General features: G+C 40.5%; 1 protein-coding gene across 1 annotated transcript in view; it reads right to left on the reverse strand.

The window, feature by feature from the left end:
* Positions 1–3382, reverse strand: part of COL21A1 (collagen type XXI alpha 1 chain) — a 210619-nt gene extending 207237 nt beyond the window's left edge. The window contains exon 1 of the mRNA XM_058306903.2: positions 3021–3382. The gene's annotated coding sequence lies outside the window, so the exon portion shown is untranslated. The remainder of the gene's footprint in view (positions 1–3020) is intronic.
* Between the last annotated feature and the right edge of the window lie 5096 nt (positions 3383–8478).

Consider the following 8478-nt stretch of genomic DNA (forward strand, 5'->3'; position numbering starts at 1 on the left):
TGCCACATCCTGTCACTCTGAATTGCAACACCCGAGACTCTTTTGGTTCTGTTAAATTATCCAGAACCCATAATTTGATGACTGAGAGTTTGCATTTTAGGTCCACATGCTTTCATTTTACTCAGCAAGAGATGTGCCCCTTACTTTTTCATTCCCTCAGCTACTCTTCATTCCATAGCGAGCCAGTAGGAAACTCTACCTACATTTAATTGCAATTACATTTAGTTTAATAGGGAACCTAGTTTTCTGAATGAAGAAGTTGCTACAATGCTTATAGCATATATGCTGGAACTTGTTTAGTCTTCTAGAGGGCACATAAGATGATAGTAATAGGTAAGGTATATCTCCTTGCATTTAAAGATGCAAGATGCGTCATAAAAAGGCATTCTACATTAGAAATCTAATATTCAACTTAACACTGAAGTTAAGGCATATCAAGAATAATTTTTAAAGTACAGAAGTATTTGGTATCCTTTCTGGAATTAATATCATAAACAGTTTTTCACTAGGACAATTTAGCGCTAAGAAGATCGTCCAGATTAGTTCCAATCAAATAATGTGAAAGGAATTGCTTTTTGCATGTGATTGGAAGCATTTTGAAATCATTGCAGTTGAGGAAAAAGACTTCTTAAATGACTTCACCTACTCCTATTGCCAGTTGAGGCTTGTCCTTGCTCTGTGTCCTCATTTTGCTTTATCTTATATTGTCTTGAACAAGCCTTGATGTAATTGGAAAAGGTTTCATTTTATTCCCTCTCAAAATCTAATAAATACCAGATAGTTTATCCAAACTGGTTCTTTGGAGGCCACATCATGCCAGTTTTAGATGCTCAATTATCATTTGAACTTGCTTTTGTAAGGAATGGTATTCTGGAGAGCCAGATTTTAAGGCTAAGTGTGAACATTAATAGAATATAAACTCCACAAGAGGGTAAAATCCATTACCACAAATAGTGACTAAATAAAGGCTAGGCTGTTAATTTGAGCCAAATCAACTAAAAGTTTTCTAGGAAGTCCCATATAAAACTAAAGACACGCAATATTATTATGAATAATTTGATACATTCACCTTCTAGTAAAAAGGAAAAACTGTACATTTTAAGGGTTTGGTTGGCATATACATAAAAATGTGTTCATATATCAAAACTTTTAAAATTTTAAGATGTTTAGAGATTAGGTTTTTAAAATTTTTTTTAGTGTGTGCATGAACACATGTGTGCATACAGATGTTTGGAGCAAACAAATTTAATTTACTAAGTGCTGGATACTTCAAAAGCATTGCTTTGCTTAATTTTCACAACACTGAGAATTACGAGGTAAGAGTTGTATAACTAGAGTCCCCATTTTACAGATGAGGAAAGTGAGGCTCAGAGAAGTTATGTAACTGTCCAAAAGCATAGAGCAAACAGAAGAGTAGAGTCTTGAACCAGGTCTGCCTCAGGCCAAGGCACTTTTTCCTAACCATTACCTATTCTCCCCGCAGTTCTCTGAATACAAGCTCTGTACCTGTCTCATAATGAGACTATATAACTCAGTCACAAATTGGCACAGGAAATAGTTTGGAAAGTAAATGTTCTCTTTACAGAAAGTCTTGGTAGAGTTTGCACTGTGTTCACTGCAGCACAAATGGGACTGGAGTGATGCTTATTCAAGATTTTTTTCTCCAGTGTCAGATTTTCTCATCCATTTAAGCCCATTTGCAAAGTCAGTCTATTTCTGTAGTAATGGCTTAGGAATGGCTGGATTGTTTTTAGCCAAAATTTTGAAATCTCAGATCTCTATTAAGAGAAAAAAGAGGTCCACTTCAGATAATTCAGAGACCTGCAACAATGAATTCCCTTTCACTCTGGAGAATTGGCATGAATCCCTTAAGCCTCTAATTGCTTAAACAACAACCAAAAAAATACTGCATACAAATCCTATAATCTACAGGGATAATAGTGAAAATCCAGGGTCATCTCATCTGGTGCCAAAGATTTGTGTTATTAAAACTAGAAAACTCATATATACCTTTCTTCCTTGGTTTCAACTTTTTTTAAAAAAAGGAAAAAATCCCTATTCTCTACTAAAGCAAGTATGCAAATTCTACTATGTAAAAATTATTGAAGACATGGATAAGTCACTACCCCTTATAGGATCTTCTAATGGTCCACAGTTCTTAAATTTTTAAAAAATGTATGGGCAAATCCTATTGATCAATGTCTAATATTTCTGAAAAGCCATGTTTTCTTCTCCTGCTGAGGTAGAGAATTTGCAAGTGTCTGCCCTTACCTTGAGTTATAACCCCAAAGTTCTCAAATTTAAGCAAGTACTAGTGTCACCTGGAAGGCTGATTCAGTAGGTCTAAGGTGGGGCTGGGGGCTAAATTTTGCCTTTCTAACAAGTTCCCAGGTGAGGCCAATGCGCTGGTCAAAGACCACACTTTGAGAACCTCTGCTGTCACCCACTGGTTTCCAAACTGGGCTGCATACTGGAATCACCTGTGAGAAGTGTTTGGTTTTTTTGTTTTGTTTTGTTTTGTTTTTTAATGTTGATGCCCAAGTCCCACTCCCAGAGATTCTGATTTAATTTGTTTGAGGTGCTGTTAAAGCCCCCAATTTTTTAAAGCTCCGCGGGTGACTTTACTGGTCTACCTTACCCACTCGCAGACCCACCGCCCTGACCTCTCAGCGTCACGCTCCCGGGCACGCCACCTGTGGACGCTGGAAACCCTTCCAAGAAGATGAAAGGAGAGGAGGATGTACTTGGGGAGTAATCACTGCCCATCAGCCATTCTCAGAGGCAGAAATCCGCACTCAGCAAACCTCTCAAGATTCATTTACACAAAATAACTTTGCAGAACAAACACTGGCATCCCTGCCCCAGCCCGCGCGCGAGGACTGACAGACGGTTCACCGAAAACCTCGGCGCGGGACACCCCGGGACGCGCAAAACGCCAAACTGCAGCCCTCCAAGAGCCAGCCCCGAAGCCCGCAGATGTCATTCTGGGAGGGAAAGGGGAGAAGACGGCGTCACCTCACCTGGAGAGGCGTGCTGCGGTCTGGGTTGCCGCGGCAGCCAGCTGCGGGCTCCGCGAGGGGTACGCGGGTGTCCGGGACAGTGACGAGCCCCAGCCCCGGCAGCACGGACTCGCCGAGCGCCGCGCGGAGTCGCGTCTCCCGCAGCGACCACTGCCGAGCGCGGGCTGCGAAACTCGCTCCCAGCCCCGCTGGAGGCGGAGCCCGGGAGATAAGGTTCGCGCTCCCCACCCGCCCCCTTTCCGGGGACGGAGGCCAGAGGGTGGGTGTTGGATCTGGATCTTGAAGTGCGAACTTCTGGTGAAACTCTAATAGAAGTATTCTCGATACAAATCCTGCTCGGACCAGAAAATGCTGGAACGGCGAAGAGCCGCAGAATGAGGGACTACGCCGGAAGCAGGAAAGATAAAGGCAACTCAGGTTGAAAGGGCAAGCACTAAAGGAGGCTATGACCAGGGAGCATCGCCTTTCTCCCCGGACCTAAGAGAAAGGCGCTTTCGGGGCACCAGAGTCAGTCAATCATCCTGGTCCTCCCCAAGTAAGGCTTGCCAAAAATCCTAAGGGTTGTTCATTTTCAAATAGACAGTTACCTCTGAGGTCTTAGGAATTACAGGGAAGTCCAGGAATAAGGTTACTACCTTAGGACAATAAAGGTATGCTCAGTGCTCTGCCCCTATAAGTCCATTCTTCACAGGGCAGCCAAAAAGTACTTTAACATTCCAGCTTCCTCTGACTCCAGACTGACTCGCCCCAGTCTCTGCCTCTCTTTCCCTGCCATACCAGCCCACTTGCCCTTCCTTGCTCACACCAGTGTGTTCTTGTCTTGCTTGCTGTTTCTTCTGTCTCCACTGCTCTGCCGCAGATCTTTAATAGCTGCCTGCATCTCTGTATTCAGTTCTTTTTTTTAAAAAAAATAATTTATTTTTCTCCCCTTCCCCCCCCCACCCCCACCCTGGTTGTCTGTTCTCTGTGTCTATTTGCTGTGTCTTCCTTGTCCACTTCTGTTGTTGTCAGCGGCATGGGAATCTGTGTTTCTTTTTGTTGTGTCATCTTTGTATTCAGTTCTTGACTTACATGTCAGTTCCAGGGTGTCCTTCCTGTGCACCCTTACCCAAAAGGAACACCCCCCCCCCAACCATTCTCCATCCCCTTACCCCGCTTTCTTTTCAATAGATCACATTGCTATCAGAAATTATTTGTTCTTCCATTTTGTATCCATCTCAAGAGAAGCTCTATGAGGGCAGGAGACAGTACCTGGAACATAGTCACACTTAATTTTTTAGTGAATGAATGTGTGAATTAATCACACAGGCGAGACCCTTTGCAAAGAGACATTTTCCTTCAATGACTGAATCCCACTGAATTCAGGTCAGATACAACCATCTCCTTGGGATGATCATTTCCAGCATGTCCTCATTTATTCATTCACTCATTCAGCCATTCATGCTAGAGTATATTAGTATATGATGATAATATGTTTCTTCATTGGTAACTTCAGTGAATATATAGTAGTGACCTTTGAATATGAAGACATGAATAGCAATTTCCTAAATAGTACTTTTATTAATAAAGAGATTACATACCAATATCCCAGCAAATAGTCTCTTCCCCTACTGTGATGAAGAAATTGAAGCCTGCCAAAAACCAAATATACACCCATCTTTTTTCTGCTTCCCATCAATTAAAATGGAAAAGAAGTCCCTCCACTTTGCACTATGTTCCTACTCTATCTCCTTAGGCACCACACATATTGATGCTGCCATTTTCTTCTGATATCTTTAACCACATCCTCTTCAATAGTTTATTTGAACTTGTTCCAAACTCTCCTAACCCGACTAATTACATACTGTTTCTCTCACCACTTCCTGAAGCTGCTCCAGCTAAATTCACTAACAACATCCTATATTCAATGGATCAGGGATACTTTACCAGATTCTAGCTGGGGATGCTGGGGATGGCACCTAGGTATGCATATTTTGCAGAAGCTTCCCACCTTAGTATAGTAAACACTGCTTGTTAAGGGAATGTTCCAAAGGCTACATATCAGTCCATCCATTTCTTAATCCCTCAGCAGTCTCTGACCCAGATGGGTCCTTCCCTATCCTTCTTGAAGGTTCTCTTTCCCTGGCCTCATTGGTTGTTCTTCTACCTTCACTCTCTGCTATAGACTCTTCTGCCCATCACTAAGTGCCCATCTCTAGACCTTCTCTTCTCTCAACAACCTCTGCTTAAGCCACTTTCGCCATTCATGTGGCTTCATTAATAACTGAGATTCTGTTTGGACCTCAGGGAATCTGCTAATCCCTTGAGTTTCTATTTTGTGTTTTATGTGTATAAGTACATGTTCATTTTTCTCAGGAATTGTTCCCTAACTTTTATTAGATTCTTAAACTATGACCCTCTCACTCCTTTCCCACTCCACAAAACAACCCTCTGTCTAGTCCCAGATCTACACTTTCAACCCAGTCTTCAGACCAGTCTACTGAACTATCTACTGGACACCTCAACTTGTATGAGCTATGGCACTTTAAATGAAATATGTTCAAACCTGTATTTATTATCTGCTCCTCATCTCCATGTTCCCTATCTTTCCTAAAAGCACCACTATTCATGCATCCAGTTACCTAAGACAGAACTTGCCATAGTCTTCACTCATATGTAAATCTGACCCTCTCCTGATTAAAACATTCTGAACTCTTTAACCTGTCTCCAAGGCTTTTACCTTGCTTATCTCTCCTCCCTCAGTACTTCCCACTTCTTCCCTAACTCCTCATCCCCTTATCCTCTACTAGTCATACTGAACTTCTGCTTCCTCAGACCCACCACACTTTCTTTTCCAAACCATTGTACAACCTGGAGGAACATATTCTTTGTCCCAATCCATCCTCCTAACTCCCTATGTTCATCTAACAGGAAGCCCTCCTTTAAAACTCCCTCCCAAATCAAGAATGGACACTTCTACTATGTGGGTTAATGGCAAGTTCCAACTCCCCCTATCCTATAATCACACTAGATTATAGTCATCTGAACATTTGTTTGTTTCCCCAATGAGTAGTAGGAGCTCTTTCTATCTTTTTCATGGTGCCTAACATGGAAGAGTCCCTGGCATTAGTAGAAGCTCAACCAAGATTCATTAAATGAATGAATAAATAATAAGGATGTAGAAGAATTACAATGACCTTATAAGTAAGATACATAATGTGTGGTTCCAAAAATTTGATAAATATTGGTTCAAATCCCAGTTTTAACGATAACTAGCTGGGTAACTTCAAACAGGTCACTTAACCTCCTTTTTCTCTTTTTCATACTATCAAAAAATAAAAAACTATCTTGCAGAGTGGTTAGAATGATTACTTGAGACAATATATGTGAAATTACTTTATAAATTGTAAGACACTATCCAAATGTAGAGTGCCATTGTCCAAAACTATATCATCACACACACAAAATAAGAAGTTCTACCCCAGACAGAGCCAATTCTTCTATTGACTCTTATAGTACTTTTCCTTTCCTTCCTTGTACTTATCTCAGTTTGAAAGTGTGCTTTTTTTAAGGGGACTATTTAAGTTATCTGTCTCCTGTAGACAGTAATCTCCATGAGACAAAAGACCATGTCAATTTCTGTCACATTTCCATATCTGAAGTCTAGCACAGTGCTTGATATGTACTCAATGAATATTTGTGAAATTGATTGATGATAAATAAGTGTGGCCAAGGATGTCAGTTTCTCTCCCTCTCATCTCTTGGCACTCACTCTTTGCCTTCCATATGAGGCACTCTGATCCCATTCCCATGTCCCTAATTCGACTCTCAGTATGGTTCTCTGTCCAGGAAATTTAGCATCCTCTTAGTGACAGGCCAGTAGTCCTGAAGCCCTGTTCTCTGCCATGCCAGAATTTTAGCCTACCTTGAAGGGATCCATCTCCTATAGTGCCTGTGGTAGACAGAATTCTAACATGGTCCCCCAACATTTCTGGTCCCTGGTGTGCACACACTTTCTCCCAGTTAATCAATCAAACATGAATCTAGTTGTGATGGTTAGGCTACTGTGTCAACTTGGCCAGGTAATTGTGCCCAATTATTTGGTCAAGCAAGCACTGGGCTAATGGTAATACAAGGACATTTATGGACATTAGCCCTCAGTGAGTTTACTGTACAGATGGCTGATTATGTCTACAATCAACCAGGGAGATTGCTGTCAGTAATGAGTGACCGTTTATCCATTCAGCTGAATGCCTTAAAAGGGGAAGTGAGTTCAGCCTTCAAAGAGAATTTCCAAGTTCATCTTTGGACAGCCAATGTCTCCCAGAAACTTATCAAGGACCTTCATTGGTCCTTCATCGTGGCCCCTAGTTTGCAGCCTGCCTGCAGAATCTGAACTTATGCATCCCCATGGTCATAGGAGAGAGTTTTATAAAATCTCATTCTATTTACAGACCTCTCCTGTTGATTCTGTTTCCCTAGAGGACCCTAACTAATATACTGCTATTTGACAAGATTCACCACACGTCCATGTTAAAAATAAAATAAAATAATAAAATAAAATAAAACACTCAACAAGTGTTTTATTGGGAAGAAAAGGGAACTTCCTCAACCTGATAAAGTCTATTTACAAAAAACTCAAAGATAACATCATGCATAATGGTCAAAGACTGAAAGTTTTCCCCTTAAGATTAAGAACAAAACAAAGATGTCTCCTTTCACCACTTCTAGTCAGGAGAATTAGGCAAGAAAAAGAAATAAATGGTATCCAGATTGAAAAGGAAAAAATAAAAATGTCTCTATTCACAGATGGCATGATCTTATACATAGAAAATTCTAAGGAATAGAGAAAGAAAGAGAAAGAGAGACTATTAAAACAAATAAACCCGTTCAGCAAGGTTACAAAGCCAATAAGCAAAAGTAAATTGTACTTCTATACATGCATATAATGGTCAAGTTCATGTGTCAACTTGGGTAGGTTATAGTGGCTGATAGTTGTTTGGTCAAGCAAGTGCTGTCTTGATATTTACTATGAGGCTATTTCATGGGTTTAAATCATTAGTCCTTTGATAACATCTATGGATGACTACATCTACAATCAACAAGAAGACTGCTTTCAGCAACAAATGAATTCTCATCCAATCAGTTTGAAGTCCTCAAAGGAAGAAATTATTGTTTTAGCACTCAAAAGAAGAATTTCTATCTCTACTTCAGTCAACATGTGGCCTGCCCTATAGAACATAGGCTTACCGATCCCTCTATAATAACTCTCATTTTATATACATCCTATCAATTCTGTTTCCTTAGAGAACCCTAACAAATACAACAAGCAATGAACAATCTGAAAATAAACTTAAGAAAGCAATTTCATTTACAGTATCGTCAAAAAGAATAAAATACTTATGAATGTATTTAACCAAAGAAGCATAAGACTTGTACATTGAAAACCTCAAAACATTGTTGGAAGAAATTAAAGATG

This window comes from Dasypus novemcinctus, chromosome 11 (assembly GCF_030445035.2).
Source record: "Dasypus novemcinctus isolate mDasNov1 chromosome 11, mDasNov1.1.hap2, whole genome shotgun sequence".
In the NCBI taxonomy this organism is placed as follows: Eukaryota; Metazoa; Chordata; class Mammalia; order Cingulata; family Dasypodidae; genus Dasypus; species Dasypus novemcinctus.